Source organism: Pseudophryne corroboree, chromosome 1 (genome assembly GCF_028390025.1).
Source record: "Pseudophryne corroboree isolate aPseCor3 chromosome 1, aPseCor3.hap2, whole genome shotgun sequence".
Classification (NCBI taxonomy): domain Eukaryota; kingdom Metazoa; phylum Chordata; class Amphibia; order Anura; family Myobatrachidae; genus Pseudophryne; species Pseudophryne corroboree.
In genome coordinates this window covers 66,840,460-66,866,670 of record NC_086444.1, presented here as the reverse complement: position 1 = coordinate 66,866,670, position 26,211 = coordinate 66,840,460, and the positions used below count along the sequence as shown (strand labels likewise).

The 26,211-nt window shown below is 48.5% G+C and overlaps 1 pseudogene; it reads right to left on the bottom strand.

Annotated features, from left to right (window-relative positions):
- The window catches only part of LOC135056897 (bile acid-CoA:amino acid N-acyltransferase-like), a 79,604-nt pseudogene extending 54,654 nt beyond the window's left edge, over window positions 1-24,950 (bottom strand).
- Window positions 24,951-26,211: the final 1,261 nt, after the last annotated feature.

The following is a 26,211-nucleotide window of genomic DNA, read 5'->3' as shown; positions in this document are numbered from 1 at the left end:
TTTACTGCCAGCCCTGACCCAGGATTGTAGTATCTAAATAGTTGTCTGCTGCCAGTCCTGGCCTTATTTATAGTAAAATATTGTATGTTTTGTATGATCAGTTCCTCATCTGATCATACAAAACATCTGTGTGAAGGGACTGGGAAGTGGGTGTTGGGGATAGGAGTGGTATGCTGAAGAAAACTGAGAAGCCTTGCATTGACTTTAGGGGAGACTACAGCTACCATGATGTATTGGGAGGAATGATTGGCAAATTGCACATCACCTGACAGTTTCTAGCAGCAGAGTCTGGAGAGAGAGAGAGAGAGAGAGAGAGAGAGAGAGAGAGAGAGAGAGAGAGAGAGAGAGAGAGAGAGATGGTGGGGGTCAGGGAGGGAGAAAGGAGATTTCATGGAAATAGAGGGGATGAGAGAAAGAGAGAGGAGCAAGAGAGTGGGTGTCAGGGTGAAAGAAAAGGGGATCAGAGGGGAGAGAGGGAGCATGAGGGAGAGAGGCAGGGAGAGACAGTGAGAGAGTGTGTATCAAGGAGGGAGAGAGAATGAAAGAGAGAGGATGTCAGAGAGAGTCAGGGAGAAAGAGAAAAGAGAGACACTGTCAGAGAGAGACACCGTCAGGGAGAGAGAGAGAGATAGTGTCGGAGAGAAAAAGATAGTGTCAGGGAGATAAAGACAGTGTCAGGGAGGGAGAGACAGTGTCAGAGAGAGAGGGAGGAGATAGATACAGTATCAGGTAGAGAGAGATGGAGAGACACAGTGCCAGGGAGAGAGACAGTGTCAGGGAGAGAGACAGTGTCAGAGAGAGAGTTTCAGAAGGAAGAGATTGTGTGTGTGTCAGGGTGAGAGAGTGTGTGTCAGGGAGAGAAAGTATAAGGTAGAGAGAGACACAGTCAGGGGGAGAGAGGGAGAGAGAGACAGTGTCAGGGGAATAAAGAGGGAGAGAGACAGTGGGCATAATTTAAGTTAATTGCAGCAGCAAATTTGTTAGCAGTTGGGCAAAACCATGTGTACTGCAGGGGGGGGGGGGGCAGATATAACATATGCAGAGAGAGTTAGATTTGGATGGGGTGTGTCCAAACTGAAATATAAATTGCAGTGTAAAAATAAAGCAGCCAGTATTTACCCTGCACAGAAACAAAATAACCCACCCAAATCTTACTCTCTCTGCAAATGTTATATCTGCCACACCTGCATCAGTGCAAATGGCTTTGCCCAACTGCTAACAAATTTGCTGCGATCAACTCTGAATTACCCCCTGTGCCAGAGAGACAGAATGAGAGAGAGAGAGAGAGAGAGAGAGAGAGAGGTGGGTGTCAGAGATGGAAAGAGACAGTGTCAGGGAGATGGAGACAGTGTCAGGGAGAGAGAGTGAGAGAGACAGAGTCAGGGGGAGAGAAAGAGAGAGATAATGGCATGAAGAGAGAGACAGTGTCAGGGAGAGAGAGAGAGAGAGAGAGAGGGGGATTGTAGAGAGACATTGTCAGGGAGAGAGACAGTGTCTGGGAGAGAGGGAGGGAGAGAGAGATAGTTTCAGGAAGAAAGAGTTAGGTTTGTAAGGTTGGTTTTCCACCAACATTCCAATAGTGTTGACTTTTGTACACCCCTTCTGAAAGTACTGTGTTTGCCCCTGGACAAGAGTGGAGCCTGGAAAACATTCTGCACCAGATCAGTGCATTAGACATCATCTGATCATACAAAACATCTGTGTAAAGGGGCTGGACAGTGGGTGTTGGGGATAGGAGGAGTGGTATGCTGAAGGACATTGAGAAGCCTTAGATTGGCCCTGCTTTAGGGGAGACTACAGCTACCATAATGGATTGGGAGGAAGGTGTGATGTTAGTGTATTAGAATGCTTAATATTTGTAGACACTCCCTTACTAACATGTGTAAGCCTGAATCTTCAGTGATGGTCCCTGGGACCAGGGGGATGCTGGGAAGTGGGTTGTCTAGTGTGTGCAGTGTGCCTGGAGTTGGGGATGGAATAAACAGCACAGCAGTGAACTCAAATGTCTCTGTGTCCTTATGACTGGATTTACAAACGTATAAACAAAACATGGTGTCAGAAGAAGTTTAACTTGGACTGCTAGTGCTTTCAGAGTGTGAAAGAATCCTGCAGAAGTCTGTAAGGCTGTGATACTCTGCAAAGCCTGCCGTGTGCTTCTCTCTTCAAACAGTGAGTAACCATGGATAAACTAGCTCCTCCAACCGGCATGCTGTTGTCTGGTAACTTGTCTGAAAACTGGAAAAGATTTAAACAAAGGTTTAATATATATCTTGCTGCATCTGGAGCTGATTCAGAGGCTGACAAAACGAAGGCATCCATTTTCCTCCATGTGATAGGAGAGGATGTGCTGGACATTTATAACAGTTTTCAGTTTGATGAGGGGCAGAATATGGTGCTATCTTCTATAATGCAAAAGTTTGAAGATTACTTTGTGCCAAGGAAAAATGTGACATATGAAAGATATAAGTTTTTCGCATGTGATCAGAAGTCTTGAGATGGATTTGATCAGTATGTTACAGAGCTGCAATCAGTAAATCCTGTGAGTTTGGTGATTTAAAGGATTCACTGATTAGAGATGGTATTGTCTGTGGAATACCTGATAATGGACTCAGAGAGAGATTGCTGAGAGAGCAAGACCTAACACTAGAAAAGGCAGTGACTATGTGCAGATTTGCAGAGATAACTAGATTTCATGCCAAAACATTACACAAGGACGCTGATGCTGCTGTATATGTAGTGCAGAAAACAAAGCAAAGCAAACCTCCATTCTAAAGAATGAAGCAGTCTAAGCCACAGTCTAATAAGGAAATGTGTAGTAGATGTAGAAATGCTCACAATCCTAAAATGTGCCCTGCTTATGGTAAAACCTGCATGAAATGTGGTAGACTTAATCACTTTGCCAAATGCTGTAAAATTAAAAGTAAAACAACCAAAGTGCATCCTATTAAACAAACAGATGAATTCTTTGTGGATTGCATTGAACTTTGCAGTGCAGATAAGTAAGAATGGATTGTCCCTTTAACTGTGAACGAGATTGTCATTCCCTTTAAGCTTGATACTGGCGCGCAGGTGAATTTAATATAATTTCAAGACTATAAGACTTTTAGAGTAAAACCTAAAATTCATCCAGCCAAAGTGAAAGTTACAGGGTACACTGGGGAGGAAATTCCTGTGAAAGGTACATGCTTAGTGACACTGAAATATAAGGGACAACAGTTTAAAACGTCTCTACTGATTGTGGATAAAAATGTGCAACCGATTCTAGGATTAAGTTCCTGTGAGAAACTAAGCTTGCTTAAGAAAGTTTTTATGGTGACATCACAAGTAGAAGATGACTGCAAATCGATGTTTACAGAATACAGAGACTTGTTTGAAGGTCTAGGTTGTTTGCCTGGAGAGCATAAAATAAATATAGACACGCAAGTTTCTTCAGTGATACACCCCTGTAGAAAAGTGCCGTTTGTGCTGAGAGAAAAACTGAAACAAGATTTAAATCGCATGGAAGCCTTGGGTGTGATACAGAAAGTTGATGAGCCTACTGAATGGGTAAGCTTCTTAGTAATTGTTGAAAAGAAAAATGGACAACTCAGAATATGTCTAGACCCCAGACATACTATTAAACGAGAACATTTCAAACTACCAACCAGAGATGAAATCATGTCGCAATTTGCGGGAGCAAAATGGTTCCGTAAATTGGACGCATCTTCAGGATTCTGGCAAATGAAGCTAGATGAGGCCAGCTCAAAGCTTTGTACATTTAATACACCAGAAGGTCGATACAGATTTCTTAGACTACCATATGGAATTTTGTCTGCTCCAGAAGTATATCACAAAAAAATACACATGATTTTTGGACATATTCCAGGTGTTGAAACAATGATGGATGACATTATTGTCTGGGGATCTACAAAGGAAGAACATGATTCTAGATTGAGACAAGTAATGGAACTTGTCAATACAGTGAATCTAAAGCTAAACAAGGACAAATGTGAATTTGGCACGAATACACTTACCTTTATGGGCGACGTGTTCTCGGATCAAGGTGTAAAACCAGACCCAAGGAAAATATCAGCCATAGTGAACATGGAACATCCTAACAACAAAGACGACGTCAGAAGATTCCTAGGAATGATTACTTACTTAGGAAAGTTTATTTCTCAACTCTCTGAATGAACAGCCTCTCTTAGATGGTTGTTGGACAAAGATAACGAGTGGATGTGGTCACATGAACAAGAAGAAAGTTGGCAAAACTTGAAACAGATCATTACAGAGCAACCAGTGCTAAAAGTCTTTGATCCTGCGAAAAGAATAAGAATTTCAACAGATGCTTCGCAATTTGGCCTAGGCTCAGTGCTGTTACAAGAACATGAGGATACATGGCAACCAGTAATCTATGCATCAAGAGCACTGACAAGTGCTGAAACAAGGTATGCTCAGATAGAAAAAGAACTTCTAGCGATCACATATGCATGTGAACGATTTCATCAGTTTGTGTATGGTCAAACATTTACAATGGAAACTGACTACAAGCCATTGGTAGCTATCATGACTAAATCATTGCATGACTGTCCCATGAGAATTCAACGAATGCTTATCAGACTACAGAAATATGATGTACACTTGCTGTACTGTCCCGGCAAATACATGTACATTGCTGATACACTTTCTCGTGCTGTGGACAAAAGTGAAGGCTCCAAAAGTCTGATGGATGAAGAGATAGAAGCCTATGTTAATTTACTTGTAGCTTCTCTACCAGTGTCTCTTGCAAGACAAGAACAGATTAGGAAAGAAACTGAGACAGATGACACAATGAAAGTGTTGAAAGATATCATTCTGAAAGGTTGGCCAGCAGAAAAACATGCGTGCCCGCTGTCTATCCATGATTATTGGATGTACCGCAGTGACCTTACAGTTGTCGATGGTATTATTTACAAAGGCAATAGGTTTGTCATACCTGCACGACTAAGAAAAACTATGCTGTGCAAGATACATGAAGGCCACTTAGGAGAAGAAAAATGTAAGCGGAGAGCGCGTGAAGTATGTATTGGCCAAGAATGAACCAAGACATAGCACAGACTACAGCTACATATGAATTATGTCTTACGTATAGACCGAACAACAAGTCGAGCCAGTGAGTCCTCACGCAGTGCCAGAGAGACCGTACCAGAAAGTTGGCGCAGATTTGTTTGATTGTAATGGGAAAACGTACATTGTCGTGACTGATTATTACTCTAACTACCCTGAGGTGAAGACACTACATACAACTACTAGTAAAGCCGTAATCAATTGCATGAAGTCAATCTTTGCAAGGCATGGTGTTCCTATGGAACTGTTCACTGACAATGGTCCTCAGTTTTCCAGTGCTGAATTTAGACAATTTGCTGATGAGTGGGAATTTGTCCATACTATGTCAAGTCCCCACTATCCACGCTCAAATTGGTTGGTGGAAAGTTCAGTAAAAACTGTAAAGAGTCTCATGAAAAAAGCTCAAGAAGGTAAAGAAGATTTCTACAAAAGTCTTTTAATCTACCGCAGTACACCTTTACAGAATGGACTTTCTCCTGCACAAACACTGATGGGAAGGAGGATTAGAGCAAATCTCCCGATACATGATGAACTGCTTAATACACCAACTCAGCGTTGGTCAGACTGAGTAAGGAACGTCAACAGGCGAAACAGAAACTGTTCCATGACAGGCGAGCAAAAAGCTTATTGTCATGCCGCCGCGGCCACCGCGCTTACCCCTCCGGGTGCGCTGGGCCTCCTGGCGGCCGTCCCCGCTGGTGGTCTCCGGGTCTTGGTGCTCCGTTGGCGCTGGTCCCGGCGGACGTTCGGGAGGCGGGCGCCGCGGGTACGCCCGGCATCCACGGAGGACGGGTGGGCGGGTGACGTCATCGGCGCTCCCCGCCAATCAGACAGAGGTGGGAAGTTCAAATTCAGACACCGGGCAGAGCTCCGGCGCCTGAGTATCATCTCTTTCTTAAAAGAGTAAAACTCCAGTGCTCTGGTATTCTAAAGTGTTTCCTACCTCTGCTGCATGGACTTCTGTGCTCCCAGCTTCCTGTGCTCCAGCATTCAGCGTGCTTCTCTGCTGCACTGACTTCTGTGTTCCCAGCACCGCGCATCAGTCACCGTGTGTTTCTGCAACGCTCACAAGCATCAGTCACCATGTGTTTCTGCAATGCTCACAAGCATCAGTCACCGTGTGTTTCTGCAATGCTCACAAGTGTCAGTTACCGTGTGCTTCTGCAATGCTCACAAGCATCAGTCACCGTGTGCTTCTGCAACGCTCTCAATCATCGGTCACCGTGTGCTTAAGCATCACTCACGAATCCTCTAAATCACTGTGCGGTCAGCATCGCCCTTAAATTCCTGTCTCTGGGTTTATCAGCCGCAACCTCAGTGTTCCTCAGCATCACTCACAGTGATCCTTCAGCATCACTCACAGTATTCACCAGCACCGCTCTCAAGTCCTTGTCTTTCAGGTGGATTCCAGTATCCGTCACGAATCTTGCCTGTCGCAAAATCCTGCATGAAGAAAACCTACATTCGGCCATCTCTACTTCGGCCCAGCTGTGGTTCCTCTTCCCGGTCACCGGAAGAACCCCCGAGTTCACAACACCCTCCATCCAGGTCAGTGATAGTATACTCAGGCCACATGGACCCGGGGGATCGGAACACAGAGTCGAGCGCCATCCAAAGTTTGGCTCCCCGAGTTCAGAGTCGGGAGGCGACACAGGGCCAGGTGATGCAGTATCTCCAGGAATTGTCCGGTCGATTGGATCAAATTCAAGCATCCTTAGCTTCCGTAATTCCGGTTTCAGTTCCCGTAACCGATCCAGTTGCCGTTTCCAGTAACGTCCAACCTTCGGCCGGTACCAGGTCACGCCTTCGGCTTCCTACTCCTTCCCACTATAATGGGAATCCAAAGAATTTCCGTGGTTTTTTAAACCAGTGCGAGGTGCACTTCGAGCTTCTCTCTCATAATTTCCCTACGGATCGGTCTAAGGTGGCGTATATTATTTCCCTGCTCGAAGGGTCAGCGTTGGATTGGGTGTCTCCGTTATGTGAACGATCTGATCCCGTGGTTTCCAATTACACCAACTTCATCACGTCATTTCGAAGAATCTTCGATGAGCCTGGCAGGATGACCACTGCTTCTTCTGACTTGCTCCATGTCCGTCAGGGCTCCCGCTCCGTGGGTCAGTACGTGGTTCATTTCCAGACCATTGCCTCTGAACTTCGCTGGAATAATGACGCCCTGAGGGCTGCCTTCTGGAACGGTCTCTCCGACCGGCTGAAAGATGAGTTGGTCACTAGGGATCTGCCGGATCCATTAGAAGAGTTGATCTCCCTCTGCGTCAAGGTGGATCTTCGGATGCAGGAGCGTGGAGGAGAACGTAGTCGTTCAGATCGTTCCAGGTTCCGGCTTCCTCCTCCTAGGCCGGCGGCTGTACCCAGTCCGGACGAACCCATGCAAATTAACCAGTCCTGACTGTCTCCGGAGGGACGACAGCGTCGTCGTCAGGGTAAACTTTGCCTTTACTGTGGAGCCGCAGATAATTTCCTCAAGTTTTGTAAATCCCGTCAGGGAAACGGGCAGGCCTAGCTTGTTCCGGAGGAGTCAAGTTGTGAATCACGTCCAAATCTTCTCCGACTTTGGATTGCTTACTTTCCGTGTCTTTGACCTCCAAGTCAGTTGCCAAATCTTTTAATGCCCTATTGGACTCTGGGGCTGCTGGGAATTTTGTTTCTTTCTCCTGTGCCCAAAGTCTGGATTTAAAGTTGCAGTCTATCAAACGGCCTATTTCATTGACTGCTATTAATGGTACCAGAATATCCAATGGCCTCATTAAATATCGCACAGAGCCCGTTAGGCTGCAGGTCGGAGCTCTACATCAAGAACATCTGGAGTTCCTAGTGATTCCGGAGATGCCTCACGACCTTGTCCTCGGGTTGCCTTGGCTCAAAACCCATAATCCCCACGTCGACTGGAAGTCTTCACAAATTCTGTCTTGGAGTCCATTCTGTCTCACTAATTGCCTTACTCCCGTCTGTCCACTCCGTGCATCTTCTAGGTCGGACGAGAAGCTCATTCCGGAGGCTTATCGGGAGTTCACGGATGTGTTCTCTGAGCAGGCGGCTGATCAGTTACCACCCCATAGACTTTGGGACTGCCCCATTGACATCATCCCAGGGAAGATGGCGCCTCGGGGTCGCACTTACCCCCTGTCTCTACCTGAGACCCAAGCTATGTCGGACTATATTAAATCCAATCTTCTTAAGGGATTCATTCGCCCCTCTATCTCTCCGGCTGGAGCAGGTTTCTTTTTCGTGAAGAAGAAGGACGGGGGGGCTAAGACCATGTATCGATTATCGTGGCCTAAACGATATCACCATCAAAAATAAATATCCCTTGCCGCTAATCACGGAGCTATTTGATAGGGTGCGTGGAGCCCACGTTTTTTTGAAGCTCGACTTGAGAGGAGCCTATAATCTTATACGTATCCGACAGGGGGACGAATGGAAGATCGCCTTCAATACCCGAGATGGGCATTACGAATATCTGGTAATGCCGTTCGGCCTTAGCAATGCTCCTGCCGTTTTCCAGGGATTCGTTAACGAAATCTTCCGAGACATGTTATACCAAAGTGTAGTGGTGTATTTAGACGACATTCTGATTTTTTCCAAAAATCTTGCAGAACACAGGACACAGGTCAAAGAGGTACTTCTCCGACGACGAAAGAATCGTCTCTACGGCAAGATTTCCAAATGCACTTTTGAGGTATCGTCAATTCCTTTCCTCGGCTATGTCATCTCGGGTACGGAGCTTTGTATGGATCCGGAGAAACTCACTGCCATTCGTGATTGGACTCAGCCTCTCTCTTTGAAAGCAGTACAAAGGTTCTTGGGCTTTGCAAACTACTACAGGAAATTCATTAGGGGTTTTTCCACCATTGTTGCACCCATTACCGCATTGACCAAAAAGGGTTCCAACCCGAGTTTGTGGTCTTCCGAAGCTGTGGAAGCTTTCACCCGGTTGAAATCAGCTTTTGTGTCAGCTCCGGTACTCCAACAACCAAATTTCGAAGAACCGTTCTTCCTGGAGGTCGATGCTTCCTCAGTCGGAGTCGGAGCCGTTCTTTCCCAGTATTCCTCGGACAAGAAATTGCATCCATGTGGGTTCCATTCTCGTAAGTTCTCGCCTGCTGAGCAAAACTACACTATTGGAGATCAGGAACTGTTGGCAATAAAATCCGCCTTGGAAGAATGGAGATACTTGTTAGAAGGTGCCAAACATCTGATTACTATTTACACTGATCACAAGAACTTGTTGTACATCAAGACCGCACAATGCTTGAATCCCTGTCAGGCCAGATGGGCACTCTTCTTTACTCGATTCTCTTTTGTTATTAAGTACCGGGCCGGGACTTTCAATACAAAAGCTGACGCTCTGTCTCGTTCCCTAACTGCCTCAGATGAAGAGAATTCCTTTGAAAGAAGTTTAATTCTCAGTCCAATCTCCATTTCCACTGCTTCCACTTCTCTAGATCCTCCTCCTGGAAGAATGTCAGTACCAGTTGAATTCCGACCAAGAATACTACAGTGGGCCCATATCTCCAAGTTCTCCAGTCATCCAGGGGTCCAAAAAATGTTCGAATTCCTGCGAAGGTCTTACTGGTGGAATACCATGAGGAGAGATATACAGGATTATGTTAGTGCTTGTCCTCAATGCACACAGCACAAAATTCCTCATCTGCCTCCTGCCGGATTGCTTCGTCCTCTGTCCATTCCAAGGAAACCCTGGACCCATATTTCTATGGACTTCATTACCGAGTTGCCCCACTCCAAAGGTTACAATACCATCTGGGTGATTGTCGACCGTTTTTCGAAGATGGCACACTTCGTTTCGTTGACAGGTCTACCGACAGCTCCCAAACTGGCTCTGCTATTTATCCGGGAGCACTTTCGGTTACATGGCTTACCTCTGGAAGTGGTCTCAGATCGAGGGGTACAGTTCACCGCCAGGTTTTGGAGAGCTCTCTGTTCTGCCTTACGAATGAAACTCAAATTCTCATCTGCCTATCATCCCCAAACAAATGGGCAAACCGAACGAGTTAACCAGGATTTGGAGACTTTTCTCCGCGCTTATCTCTTTCCTTCACAGGACGACTGGGTGGAACTGTTACTCTGGGCAGAGTTTGCCCATAACCATTTGTTTCATTCCTCCACTGGCGAATCTCCGTTCTTCATCAATTACGGGTTCCATCCACGGGTTCCAGAATTACCAATCCTTCCGTCAGAGGAGGTTCCGGCTGTAACTTCCACTTTACAACACTTCAGTCAAATTTGGAGTAGGGTTCATGCTAACCTCAAGAAAATCTCCGTCCGATACAAATTCTTTGCGGACAAGAAATGGCGGGCCGCTCCTCAATACAAGGTTGGCGATAGGGTATGGCTCTCCACCCGCAACCTCCGTCTAAAAGTACCCACTATGAAATTTGCTCCAAGGTTCATCGGTCCTTACCCTGTTTTACAAGTCCTGAATCCTGTGGTCTCCAAATTGGGTTTGCCTCCTCACTTTCGTATACCAAATTCTTTCCATGTCTCTCTCCTTCGTCCTCTCATACTAAATCGTTTCCATTCAGAGCCTTCTAGTGCAACCTCAGTAGAGACTGAAACTGGAACAGAATTTGAGATCAAAACTATTCTGGACTCTCGTTACTATCACAAGAATCTACAATATTTGGTGGAATGGAAGGGTTATGGACCTGAAGAAAGTAGTTGGATAAAAGCTTCTGGGTCACCGCTCCCCGACTAATTCGGATCTTTCATTCTAGACACCCAACAAAACCAGGAAAGTGTCCAGAGGCCACTCCTAGAGGAGGGGGTACTGTCATGCCGCCGCGGCCGCCGCGCTTACCCCTCCGGGTGCGCTGGGCCTCCTGGCGGCCGTCTCCGCTGGTGGTCTCCGGGTCTTGGTGCTCCGTTGGCGCTGGTCCCGGCGGACATTCGGGAGGCGGGCGCCGCGGGTACGCCCGGCGTCCACGGAGGACGGATGGGCGGGTGACGTCATCGGCGCTCCCCGCCAATCAGACAGAGGCGGGAAGTTCAAATTCAGACGCCGGGCAGAGCTCCGGCGCCTGAGTATAATCTCTTTCTTAAAAGAGTAAAACTCCAGTGCTCCGGTATTCTGAAGTGTTTCCTACCTCTACTGCATGGACTTCTGTGCTCCCAGCTTCCTGTGCTCCAGCATTCAGCATGCTTCTCTGCTGCACCGACTTCTGTGTTCCCAGCACCGTGTGCTTCTGCAACGCTCACAAGCATCAGTCACCGTGTGTTTCTGCAACGCTCACAAGCATCAGTCACCGTGTGTTTCTGCAACGCTCACAAGCATCAGTCACCGTGTGTTTCTGCAACGCTCACAAGCGTCAGTTACCGTGTGCTTCTGCAACGCTCACAAGCATCAGTCACCGTGTGCTTCTGCAACGCTCACAAGCATCAGTCACCGTGTGCTTCTGCAACGCTCACAAGCATCAGTCACCGTGTGCTTTTGCAACGCTCTCAATCATCGGTCACCGTGTGCTTCAGCATCACTCACGAATCCTCTAAATCACTGTGCGGTCAGCATCGCCCTTAAATTCCTGTCTCTGGGTTTATCAGCCGCAACCTCAGTGTTCCTCAGCATCACTCACAGCGATCCTTCAGCATCACTCACAGTATTCACCAGCACCGTTCTCAAGTCCTTGTCTTTCAGGTGGATTCCAGTATCCGTCACGAATCTTGCCTGTCGCAAAATCCTGCATGAAGAAAACCTATATTCGGCCATCTCTACTTCGGCCCAGCTGTGGTTCCTCTTCCCGGTCACCGGAAGAACCCCCGAGTTCACAACACCCTCCACCCAGGTCAGTGATAGTATACTCAGGCCACATGGACCCGGGGGATCGGAACACAGAGTCGAGCGCCATCCAAAGTTTGGTTTCCCGAGTTCAGAGTCGGGAGGTGACACAGGGCCAGGTGATGCAGTATCTCCAGGAATTGTCCGGTCGATTGGATCAAATTGAAGCATCCTTAGCTTCCGTAATTCCGGTTTCAGTTCCCGTAACTGCTCCAGTTGCCGTTTCCAGTAACGTCCAACCTTCGGCCGGTACCAGGTCACGCCTTCAGCTTCCTACTCCTTCCCGCTATAATGGGAATCCAAAGAATTGCCGTGGTTTTTTAAACCAGTGCGAGGTGCACTTCGAGCTTCTCTCTCATAATTTCCCTACGGATCGGTCTAAGGTGGCGTATATTATTTCCCTGCTCGAAGGGTCAGCGTTGGATTGGGTGTCTCCGTTATGGGAACGATCTGATCCCGTGGTTTCCAACTACACCAACTTCATCACGTCCTTTCGAAGAATCTTCGATGAGCCCGGCAGGATGACCACTGCTTCTTCTGACTTGCTCCGTGTCCGTCAGGGCAGTACGTGGTTCATTTCCAGACCATTGCCTCTGAACTTCGCTGGAATAATGACGCCCTGAGGGCTGCCTTCTGGAACGGTCTCTCCGACTGGCTGAAAGATGAGTTGGTCACTAGGGATCTGCCGGATCCATTAGAAGAGTTGATCACCCTCTGCGTCAAAGGTGGATCTTCGGATGCAGTAGCGTGGAGGAGAACGTAGTCGTTCAGATCGTTCCAGGTTCCGGCTTCCTCCTCCTAGGCCGGCGGCTGTACCCAGTCCGGACAAACCCATGCAAATTAACCAGTCCTGACTGTCTCCGGAGGAACGACAGCGTCGTCGTGAGGGTAAACTTTGCCTTTACTGTGGAGCCGCAGATCATTTCCTCAAGTTTTGTAAATCCCGTCAGGGAAACGGGCAAATCTTCTCCGACTTTGGATTGCTTACTTTCCGTGTCTCTGACCTCCAAGTCAGTTGCCAAATCTTTTAATGCCCTATTGGACTCTGAGGCTGCTGGGAGTTTTGTTTCTTTCTCCTGTGCCCAAAGTCTGGATTTAAAGTTGCAGTCTATCAAACGGCCTATTTCATTGACTGCTATTAATGGTACCAGAATATCCAATGGCCTCATTACATATCGCACAGAGCCCGTTAGGCTGCAGGTCGGAGCTCTACATCAAGAACATCTGGAGTTCCTAGTGATTCCGGAGATGCCTCACAACCTTGTCCTCGGGTTGCCTTGGCTCAAAACCCATAATCCCCACGTCGACTGGAAGTCTTCACAAATTCTGTCTTGGAGTCCATTCTGTCTCACTAATTGCCTTACTCCCGTCTGTCCACTCCGTGCATCTTCTAGGTCGGACGAGGAGCTCATTCCGGAGGCTTATCGGGAGTTCATGGATGTGTTCTCTGAGCAGGCGGCTGATCAGTTACCACCCCATAGACCTTGGGACTGCCCCATTGACCTCATCCCAGGGAAGATGGCGCCTCGGGGTCGCACTTACCCCCTGTCTCTACCTGAGACCCAAGCTATGTCGGACTATATTAAATCCAATCTTCTTAAGGGATTCATTCGCCCCTCTATCTCTCCGGCTGGAGCAGGTTTCTTTTTCGTGAAGAAGAAGGACGGGGGGCTAAGACCATGTATCGATTATCGTGGCCTAAACGATATCACCATCAAAAATAAATATCCCTTGCCGCTAATCACGGAGCTATTTGATACGGTGCGTGGAGCCCACGTTTTTTCGAAGCTCGACTTGAGAGGAGCCTATAATCTTATACGTATCCGACAGGGGGACGAATGGAAGACCGCCTTCAATACCCGAGATGGGCATTACGAATATCTGGTAATGCCGTTCGGCCTTAGCAATGCTCCTGCCGTTTTCCAGGGATTCGTTAACGAAATCTTCCGAGACATGTTATACCAAAGTGTAGTGGTGTATTTAGACGACATTCTGATTTTTTCCAAAAATCTTGCAGAACACAGGACACAGGTCAAAGAGGTACTTCTCCGACTACGAAAGAATCGTCTCTACGGCAAGATTTCCAAATGCACTTTTGAGGTATCGTCAATTCCGTTCCTCGGCTATGTCATCTCGGGTACGGAGTGTCACAACTGAGGGCTGGTGCTGACCAGGGGGAAGCCTCAGTTGTAGGTGCTGAGGTATATGTGTACCTGGGAGGCAGTACAGGGTTCTTGGACATGCAGGGAACCTTTAGAACAAATGCCCGAAGGCGTGACCACGACAACAAGGGAAAGTTCAAAGGTTTTAGTAAACACAGTTCAGAGGAATACTGATGACTTGGTACTGGTAATAGGAAACACAGTTCAGAGAAATACTTGGGATCGATGACGGAACACCGATGGTGACTTGGAATCGATGACGGAACACCGATGGTTACTTTGGGATCGTTGGTAAGCTTTGAGTGAAGCTGGGGTTCGCAGATAGAAATGCACTATTGTACTTAGAAGCAAAGGTGAAGCATGAAGTGATGCTGGGGATCGCTGGAGAAGAAGCTGGAGAATGGCTGCTGGGAAGCCGGAGTTCAGACACAGGTGAATCAGGGTAGACTGTAGAGGGTTAATCACTAGAGTGTCGGGTTACACTGCAGAGTATAATCACCAGGGAGTCAGGCTGTACTGCAGAGAAAGTCCATGGGAGAACTGCACACTGGAATCACTGAAGACAATTGAAGCACTGACATCTTTCCACCCCAGGAACAGGATATTTATACCTGCTGGGAAGCAGGGATTGGCTGGCTGATTAACCAGAGACCAGAGTGCAGCTGCTGTGTAATCAGGCTGAGAGCAGAGTGCAGCTGATAGGCTGAAAGGTAACATGTGATTAGGAAAACATGGCTGCGCCCATGGTAGCTTTTGTAGGGAAAGATTGTTTGTAACTTGAATGTGAGCTTTAACCATGAAGCTGCCAGAATCACAGTAAAGAGATTTGAGACAATGAGATGCAGCGTGCTGCACACAGACACTGCAGATGGAATCCAGGCTTGGAACACTGGGACAGTCTCAGGAGGCATTTGGAAGGTAAATACTGATAAGGAATTACCTAAATCGTGACACGGAGCTTCGTATGGATCCGGAGAAACTCACTGCCATTCGTGATTGGACTCAGCCTCTCTCTTTGAAAGCAGTACAACGGTTCTTGGGCTCTGCAAACTACTACAGGAAATTAATTAGGGGTTTTTCCACTATTGTTGCACCCATTACCGCATTGACCAAAAAGGGTTCCAACCCGAGTTTGTGGTCTTCCGAAGCTGTGGAAGCTTTCACCCGGTTGAAATCAGCTTTTGTGTCAGCTCCGGTACTCCAACAACCAAATTTCGAAGAACCGTTCTTCCTGGAGGTCGATGCTTCCTCAGTCGGAGTCTGAGCCGTTCTTTCCCAGTATTCCTCGGACAAGAAATTGCATCCATGTGGTTTCCATTCTCGTAAGTTCTCGCCTGCTGAGCAAAACTACACTATTGGAGATCAGGAACTGTTGGCAATAAAATCCGCCTTGGAAGAATGGAGATACTTGTTAGAAGGTGCCAAACATCTGATTACTATTTACACTGATCACAAGAACTTGTTGTACATCAAGACCGCACAATGCTTGAATCCCCGTCAGGCCAGATGGGCACTCTTCTTTACTCGATTCTCTTCTGTTATTAAGTACCGGGCCGGGACTTTCAATACAAAAGCTGACGCTCTGTCTCGTTCCCTAACTGCCTCAGATGAAGAGAATTCCTTTGAAAGAAGTTTAATTCTCAGTCCAATCTCCATTTCCGCTGCTTCCACTTCCCTAGATCCTCCTCCTGGAAGAATGTCAGTACCAGTTGAATTCCGACCAAGAATACTACAGTGGGCCCATATCTCCAAGTTCTCCGGTCACCCGGGGGTCCAAAAAATGTTCGAATTCCTGCCAAGGTCTTACTGGTGGAATACCATGAGGAGGGATATACAGGATTATGTTAGTGCTTGTCCTCAATGCACACAGCACAAAATTCCTCGTCTGCCTCCTGCCGGATTGCTTCGTCCTCTGTCCATTCCAAGGAAACCCTGGACCCATATTTCTATGGACTTCATTACCGAGTTGCCCCACTCCAAAGGTTACAATACCATCTGGGTGATTGTCGACCGTTTTTCGAAGATGGCACACTTCGTTCCGTTGACAGGTCTACCGACAGCTCCCAAACTGGCTCTGCTATTTATCCGGGAGCACTTTCGGTTACATGGCTTACCTCTGGAGGTGGTCTCAGATCGAGGGGTACAGTTCACCGCCAGGTTTTGGAGAGCTCTCTGTTCTGCCTTACGAATGAAACTCAAATTCTCGTCTGCCTATCATCCCCAAACAAATGGGCAAACTGAACGAGTCAACCAGGATTTGGAGACTTTTCTCCGCATTTATCTCTCTCCTTCACAGGACGACTGGGTGGAACTGTTACCCTGGGCAGAGTTTGCCCATAACCATTTGTTTCATTCCTCCACTGGCGAATCTCCATTCTTCATCAATTACGGGTTCCATCCACGGGTTCCAGAATTACCAATCCTTCCGTCGGAGGAGGTTCCGGCTGTAACTTCCACTTTACAACACTTCAGTCAAATTTGGAGTAGGGTTCATGCTAACCTCAAGAAAATCTCCGTCCGATACAAATTCTTTGCGGACAAGAAATGGCGGGCCGCTCCTCAATACAAGGTTGGCGATAGGGTATGGCTCTCCACCCGCAACCTCCGTCTAAAAGTACCCACTATGAAATTTGCTCCAAGGTTCATCGGTCCTTACCCTGTTTTACAAGTCCTGAATCCTGTGGTCTCCAAATTGGGTTTGCCTCCTCACTTTCGTATACCAAATTCTTTCCATGTCTCTCTCCTTCGTCCTCTCATACTAAATCGTTTCCATTCAGAGCCTTCTAGTTCAACCTCAGTAGAGACTGAAACTGGAACAGAATTTGAGATCAAAACTATTCTGGACTCTCGTTACTATCACAAGAATCTACAATATTTGGTGGAATGGAAGGGTTATGGACCTGAAGAAAGTAGTTGGATAAAGGCTTCTGAGGTCACCGCTCCCCGACCAATTCGGATCTTTCATTCTAGACACCCAACAAAACCAGGAAAGTGCCCAGAGGCCACTCCTAGAGGAGGGGGTACTGTCATGCCGGCGCGGCCGCCGCGCTTACCCCTCCGGGTGCGCTGGGCCTCCTGGCGGCCGTCCCCGCTGGTGGTCTCCGGGTCTTGGTGCCCTGTTGGCGCTGGTCCCAGCGGACGTTCGGGAGGCAGGCGCCGCGGGTACACCCAGCGTCCACAGAGGACGGATGGGCGGGTGACGTCATCGGCGCTCCCCGCCAATCAGACAGAGGCGGGAAGTTCAAATTCAGACGCCGGGCAGAGCTCCGGCGCCTGAGTATCATCTCTTTCTTAGAAGAGTAAAACTCCAGTGCTCCGGTATTCTAAAGTGTTTCCTACCTCTGCTGCATGGACTTCTGTGCTCCCAGCTTCCTGTGCTCCAGCATTCAGCGTGCTTCTCTGCTGCACGGACTTCTGTGTTCCCAGCACCGTGTGCTTCTGCAACGCTCACAAGCATCAGTCACCGTGTGTTCCTGCGAAGCTCACAAGCAGGGCCGGTTCTACACCTTGTGGCGCCCAGTGCGAAAGTTTCCACTGGCGCGCCCCCCCCCCCCCCGCACGTTTCAAAAAGTAGGGGCGTGGCTTCATAGGGGAGAGGCGTGGCCACAGTTATGCCCCCAGATTTGCCCCAAGTAGTTGTGCCCTCCAGTTTATTTGCCCCCAGTAGATTTGTCCCCTTTAGCTGTGCCCTCTTTTGCTGTGCCCCCTGTTGCTTTGCCCCCAGTAGACTTGCCCCTGTAGTTGTGCCCACAGTTGGTTTGGCCCCAGTAGTTGTGCCCTCTGCTGCTGTGCCCCCTGTTGCTGTGTCCCCAGTAGTTGTGCCCTCTGCTGCTGTGCCCCCTGCTGCTGTGCCCCCAATAGTTGTGCCCTCTGCTGCTGTGCCCCCAATAGTTGTGCCCTCTGCTGCTGTGCCCCCAATGGTTGTGCCCTCTGCTGCTGTGCCCCCTGTTGTGCCCTCTGTTGCTGTGCCCGATAGTTGTGCCCTCTGCTGCTGTGCCCCCTGTTGTGCCCTCTCTTGCTGTGCCCCCGATAGTTGTGCCCTCTGCTGCTGTGCCCCGTTGTGCCCTCTGCTGCTGTGCCCCGTTGTGCCAATAGTTGTGGCCTCTGCTGCAGTGCCCCGTTAACACACACACACACACAAATAAAAAAACAATACTTACCGCTGCCCCGCTCCTGCTTCCCGACCGGCTGCTGCTGCCGCTCCGTCTGGCCGCCGGCTCCTCTGTATGGGAGAGACGTCATGACGTCTCTCCCATAGCAGCGCCGCACAGACACTAGAGGTCAATCCTGACCTCTAGTGTCTGTCACTGGAGCCGGCTGCAGCGGACGCCCACACAGGCCACGGCGTCCGCTGCTGCCGGGGAGCAGGGAGTGGGGTGCGGGTAGGCGGCGGTGCCTGCGGGGTGACTGCGGCCGCGCCCCCAGGCCACAGCGCCCCGGGCGCAGGCACTGCTTGCCCGCACCTAGGACCGCTCCTGCTCACAAGCATCAGTCACCGTGTGTTTCTGCAACGCTCACAAGCATCAGTCACCGTGTGTTTCTGCAACGCTCACGAGCGTCAGTTACCGTGTGCTTCTGCAATGGTCACAAGCATCAGTAACCGTGTGCTTCTGCAACGCTCACAAGCATCAGTCACCGTGTGCTTCTGCAACGCTCACAAGCATCAGTCACCTTGTGCTTCTGCAATGCTCACAAGCATCAGTCACAGTTTGCTTCTGCAATGCTCACAAGCATCAGTCACCGTGTGCTTCTTCAACGCTCTCAATCATTGGTCACCGTGTGCTTCAGCATCACTTACGAATCCTCTAAATCACTGTGCGGTCAGCATCGCTCTTAAATTCCTGTCTCTGGGTTTATCAGCCGCAACCTCAGTGTTCCTCAGCATCACTCACAGTGATCCTTCAGCATCACTCACAGTATTCACCAGCACCGCTCTCAAGTCCTTGTCTTTCAGGTGGATTCCAGTATCCGTCACAAATCTTGCCTGTCGCAAAATCCTGCATGAAGAAAACCTACATTCGGCCATCTCTACTTCGGCCCAGCTGTGGTTCCTTTTCCCGGTCACCGGAAGAACCCCCGAGTTCACAACACCCTCCACCCAGGTCAGTGATACTTATCTGATCTAAAATCGGGTGACCAAGTCCATCTCAGAGATCACGAGAAAGATATTTGGGTGCAGAAAGGTATTGTGCAAGCACAAGTAGCACCAAGATCTTATACTATACGTACAGAGCGTGTAACGGAAGTAAGAAGAAATCGGGTGGATTTAAGATCTCAACCTAACCATAATGAAGACAACATGACTGAAGAATACCCTTCATCTGACATGTATGATGATCCTGATAATGGTGAAAAAACCACGATTCTAGAAAGGTCCAATATGGTCGATGAAACGCAGACTGTGTATGAAAGACCCAAAAGGGAAATACGCAGACCTGAGAGACTCATTGAAACGTGTTAGATGATGTTCTTAATATGACGTTGTTAATTGTTGCATTGAAGCGTACAGGGCTTATCTTTAAAGAAAAGAGGATGTGATGTTAGTGTATTAGAATGCTTAATATTTGTAGACACTCCCTTACTAACATGTGTAAGCCTGAATCTTCAGTGATGGTCCCTGGGACCAGGGGGATGCTGGGAATGGGTGGTCCAGTGTGTGCAGTGTGCCTGGAGTTGGGGATGGAATAAACAGCACAGCAGTGAACTCACATGTCTCTGTGTCCTTATGACTGGATTTACAAACGTATGAACAAAACAGAAGGGGGAGGAATTATTGGCAAATTTCAAATCACATGACAGTTTCTAGCAGCGGAGTCTGGTGTGAGAGAGAGAGAGAGAGAGAAAGAGAGAGAGAGAGAAAGAACAATATTCCAGGAGCAGAGAGGGTAGGGGTCAGCGAGGGAGAGAGAGAGAGTGGGGGTTTCATGGAATTAGAGGGGATGAGAGAAAGATAGAGGAGCAAGAGAGAGGGTGTCAGGGAGAAAGAAAAAGGGATGAAAGGGGAGAGGGAGGACATTTGAAATATGGTGCCGGCTCATGAGCAAATCAAAGCTCGCTGTCTGGCAGCCAATCAGGAGCCGCCAGTGCCGGCCTGCGAGTTCTGATTGACTGGCGGCTGGCTCCATATTAGAATTGAAAGGGGCAGCCACAGTGACTGCTGAAGCCCGTGCGCTCTACCAAAAATACTACGGTGAGCTACCGGTAGCTCGCAGGCAAAAGGGTTGGCGGTCACTGGTCTGAGGTTATTTCTTCTCCAAGATGATCTCCCCAAGATGAGTATGAGTGCCTGTAACACTAATGGTATATGGGGGTTATTCAGAGATGGTCGCAGATTTTGCTCTCGCAGCATAATCTGTGACCATATACTAACATGCGGCCCACAGTGCTGCAAGTATGGCGGTACGGGGCGGTGCAGCGTACCTGTAAGAAAATCCCAGCAGGCACGCCGTACCTTGCAGGCACCGGGTCTTGGAGAGAGGAGAGCGCAGCACGCGCCTCTACTCTCCTGCCTGCGGGTCCCCCCTGGGTCCTGCAGCGGCATGCGCTGAGCCAGTTCGTGAGCCAATCAGAGCTTGCGGCCCGGCAGCTAATCAGGAGCTGCTGCTGCCGGACCGTGAGCCCTAATTGGCTCGTGGACCTGCGCCAGTTCAGGAGACCGGATTGAGGGAAGGAGAGGGACAGGAGGAGCGCATGCTGCGCTCTCCATCTCCCCAGCAGAAGATAGTGCCAGCCCCAGGCAGCAGCAACAACGGTAAGTAAGTTGCACTGCTGGGGCAGATCTGGCACTCTGGGGGCATATCTGCCACTCTGGGGGCATATATGGCACTATGGGGGCATGTGTATCTGGCACTGTGGGGGCATATCTGGCACTCTGGGGGCATATCTGGCACTCTGGGGGCATGTGTATCTGGCACTCTGGGGGCATATCTGACACTGTGGGGGCATATCTGGCACTGTGGGGGCATATCTGGCACTGTGGGAGCATGTATATCTGGCACTGTGGGGCATATGTGTATCTGGCACTGTGGGGGCATGTATATCTGGCACTGTGGGGGCATGTATATCTGGCACTGTGGGGGCATATTTGTATCTGGCACTGTGAGTCATATCTGGCACTGTGGGGGAATGTGTATCTGACACTCTGGGACAATGTGTACAGGACACTGTGGGGGCATATCTGGCACTGTGGGAGCATGTATATCTGGCACTGTGGGGGCATATGTGTATCTGGCACTGTGGGGGCATGTATATCTGGCACTGTGGGGGCATGTATATCTGGCACTGTGGGGGCATATTTGTATCTGTCACTGTGGGTCATATCTGGCACTGTGGGGGAATGTGTATCTTGCACTGTGGGGGCATATATGGCACTGTGGGGGAATGTGTATCTTGCACTGTGGGGGCATATATGGCACTGTGGGGGCATGTATATCTGGCACTGTGGGAGCATATCTGGCACTGTGGGGGCATGTGTGTCTGGTACTGTGGGGGCATATCTAGCACTGAAGGGGCATATCTGGCACTCTGAGGGCATGTCTGGCACTGTGGGGACATATCTGTCACTGTGGGGGCATATGAGTATCTGACACTCTGGGGCAATGTGTATCTGACATTCTGGGGCAATGTGTATCTGACATTCTGGAGCACTGTGTATCTGACATTCTGGGGCAATGTGTGTATCTGACACTCTGGGGCAATGTGTATCTGACACTCTGGGACAATGTGTATCTGGCACTGTGGGAGCATGTGTATCTGGCACTGTGGGGGCATGTATATCTGGCACTGTGGGAGCATATCTGGCACTGTGGGGGCATGTGTGTCTGGTACTGTGGGGGCATATCTAGCACTGAAGGGGCATATCTGGCACTCTGAGGGCATGTCTGGCACTGTGGGGACATATCTGTCACTGTGGGGGCATATGAGTATCTGACACTCTGGGGCAATGTGTATCTGACATTCTGGGGCAATGTGTATCTGACATTCTGGGGCACTGTGTATCTGACATTCTGGGGCAATGTGTATCTGACACTCTGGGACAATGTGTATCTGGCACTGTGGGGGCATGTATATCTGGCACTGTGGGGGCATGTATATCTGGCACTGTGGGGGCATATCTGGCACTGTGGGGGCATATGTGTATCTGACACTCTGGGGCAATGTGTATCTGACACTCTGGGGCAATGTGTATCTGACACTCTGAGACAATGTATATCTGGCACTGTGGGGGCATATATGGCACTATTGGGGGCATTTGTGTATCTAGCACCATGGGGCATTTGTGCATCTGGCACCATGGGGCATTTGTGCATCTGGTACAGCAGGAGCATATCTGGCACGGTGGGGGCATATCTGGCACTGTGGGGGCATATGTGTATCTGGCACTATTGGTGTCAAAAGTGAATCTAGCCCCCCATATGTGTATCGCGCCCCATTTTTTTGGCCATGGCCCATGTTGCATTTGGCCACACCCATTTTTTCGCCATGTGCTCACAGTACCTATAAGACATTTTTTCTACTTGTACCACTGGCTGCCCAGCACAGAAGAAGGCCACCCCGCATGTGTGGTGCCGCCTCTCAATCAAATTGAGGTAGACTCCTGCCTAAGCAGGGTCCCACCACCATGTTTCCTATCACAGGAAATGAAGGTGACATCATTGGCCTACCCCAAAAATGGCCAAGTCACACCTGCGCTTCCTGCCTTTCTCCCCCCCAATGCCGCATCGCCACCTCCAGATGCACGTTGCCACCTGTCGCTTGTTAATCATCATGAGATCGCATCCTTCTGGGATGCGATCACATGGTAATAATGCATCACAACCTTAAAACATAGTAACATAGTAACATAGGGGGTCATTCCAAGTTGTTCGCTCGTTGACGATTTTCGCATCGGAGCGATTAAGGCAAAATGCGCATGCGCATGGTACGCAGTGCGCATGCGCTAAGTAATGTAGCTCAAAACTTAGTAGATTTACGCACGTCCGAACTAAGATTTTTCATCGTTGAAGTGATCGGAGTGTGATTGACAGGAAGTGGGTGTTTCTGGGCGGAAACTGACCGTTTTCTGGGAGTGTGCGGAAAAACGCAGGTGTGCCAGGATAAAACGCGGGAGTGTCTGGAGAAACGGGGGAGTGGCTGTCAGAACGCAGGGCGTGTTTGTGACGTCAAACCAGGAACGAAACTGGCTGAGCTGATCGCAGTGTAGGAGTAAGTCTCGAGCTACTCAGAAACTGCTAAGAATTTTCTATTCGCAATTCTGCTAATCTTTCGTTCGCAATTCTGCTAAGCGAAGATACACTCCCAGAGGGCGGCGGCCTAGCGTGTGCAATGCTGCTAAAAGCAGCTAGCGAGCGAACAACCCGGAATGAGGGCCCTAGTAATTGAGGTTGAAAAGAGGAAAAATGCCCATCGTGTTCAACCTGTATTCTGTATTAAATTGAGTTGATTTTACTGTACCTGCTGAAGAATGTTTTTATGACTAGTTAACAACTATAAATCATGTTACACCCGGATTAACAACGTTAATATTTTAAATGTTGTAACCTTAGATATCCTTTTCAATCAGAAATTCATCCAATCCTTTTTTAAATGCATTTACAGAGTCCACCATTACCACTTTCTTTGGCAAGGAATTCCAAATCCTGATTGCCCTAACAGTAAAGGGGTGTAGTATGGTATGCCGGTGGTCACTGACAGTGTGGCAAGCGCAAATGAGCCCCTTGCGGGCTCGCTGCGCTCGCCACGCTGCGCTCGCCACGCTGCGCTCGCCACGCTGCGGGCACGGTGGCGCGCTCGCTATTTTATTCTCCCTCCAGGGGGGTCGTGGACCCCCAAGAGGGAGAATAAGTGTCGGTATGCCGGCTGTCGGGATTCCGGTGCCGGTATACTGAAGACCATCCCAGTAAAGAACCCTTTAACCATTGCGTACGGAATTTTTTTTCCTCCAGCCTCAACGAGTGCACACGTGTCCTAAACAGAGTTCTTTTAATAAATAATTCCTCTGATAACTCTTTGTAGTGCCCCTTTACATTAATAATGTCTCCTCTTAGACGCCTCTTTTCCAGTATATACATGTTCAACCTAGTAAGCCTTTCCTCGTAATCCAGTCCCTCTAGCCCTTAAATCAATTAAGTAGCTCGCCTTTGAACCCTTTCGAGTTCCCCGATATCTTTTTTATACAGTGGTGCCCAAAACTGAACACAATATTCCACTTGCGGATGTACCAATGATTTGTACAACGGCAGAATTACATCCTCGTCTCAATTCCCCGTTTTATTCACGCTAGCACCTTACTTACCTTCTTTACTGCGCTTTGACATTGTATACAGTTATTAAGCTTATTATCAATGAGTACCCCCAAATCTTTTTCCAAAACTGTTTCCCCATTTAATATGTAGGATGCATATAACATCAGATATTATTTACCTGGAGGAATGAATAGAGCTCCTCTGAGTCGTCCTTCCCTGATGGGCAAGCACTCTCTTTACCCCAGGAGACACATACCATCTTTCCACACATGTGGTAGCAGCTGGAGAACCTTCTGGTATGGGATTAACTTCCAAATGACAGTAGAGGTCCAGGTGAACATAGAAGGGACTTCCCATCACATCACATTTTATCAGTCTATGGTTTGGGATGGATGACTTCAGAGCCCAAAACAGCCCCATTGGACAAACTCCATGGAAGTTCCCCCCAGTTGCTGGTGAATGCTCGAGGTCCACTTTGCCATCTTCATCACTAACATAGAAAGCTACGGAACTAAATCTCTTCCCTGTATCATCCTTCAGCCAAGCTCTCAGAGTGATTACCTGTTTTGGAGCAAGACCCCAAACCTGGATCTTCACTGGTTCATCCACCAGCGAGATTTCTGGGGTGACTGTGAGACCGATCATATCTAAAATGTCAAGAAATTGTAATAGATGTTAATGGGCAATGATGGATACTGATGAGAAAGACTAATATATAACATCATGTGCATGGAATCACTTGCTAATTGCTTTAATGTAAACCACTGATGGGATGTGACCAGCGCAAGTTGGACTTTCACTGATGCCACAACATTCCACGTAACCATGTCCTGCTGTGCCTAGTGTTTCAAAAACGAAATCAGTTCTGCACATGTGTAGAACTGATTTCCTCCTGCTGTCTGGCACCCCAGATGTGAGGGTGCGATCTCTGATCAATGACAATTTTGCACCCCAGAATGCTGTGCGAATGGCATTCTGGAGGTCATGTGCTGAACACAAAATTGTATTTGTCTGCATCAAGTGGAAGTTCACTTTAGTTTTTCTGTGTGTGTGTCTCACTTTTGAGGGGTTTGGGTATAGACCCTTATGGGATAACTTCTATCCAGGTTTCCTGGAAAATTTCAAGGATCATTTTTATATTCCCAACGGAAAGGCTAGGGCTTATTTATGTATTGCACTTTCTTCACAATACCTCCATCGATTGCACAGCACAAATGCATTTTTTTCCATAGCTCCACCCCTGACACTCCTATGAAGCTCTGCCCCAAAGCTGTGATTGGCCCGCGGGCCAGTCACTGAAAGAAAAGGGATAACCGGTGGATGAATTTATCAATGGTTTCCCATGTTATAGTTGGTCACTATCGATCACCACTCACAGTTTTTCCATCGATGGTGAGCACACCAATGGCCATCCCTAGCTCTTTCCTTTTGGGGAGAGCTGAAGAATCTGGTCACAGGAGGAAAGGGGTGACTAGGCATGGCCATTGACCATCGATGATTCATAATCATCGATGGTCTATGACCAATGTTTAATACTTTTACCATTGATGGGGGAAAACCAGATGGTTTCCCACCATCGATGGTTCAGTGCTACTGAATATATTAATTTAAATTTTTTCTCAAAGTGTGAGGGCACAGAGCTTAGCCCCGCCCCTGACACCTGCAAAGCCACGCTCCTGGGCTCTGATTGGCCTGCATTTCATTGTACAGAAATGGGTAAAACCATCAACGGATCCCTTACAGATGGTTTTACACAATCCTCGATTATCCATCAATGGTACCATCGATGGTGACCATTGATGGATAACCCACTGATGGCCATCCCTAGGGATGACTCTGAGCCTTCCAGTGGAGGGATGCCTGAAGGCACCTGTCCCCTAAGGGACCCTTCGGCTCCAGGGGTGAA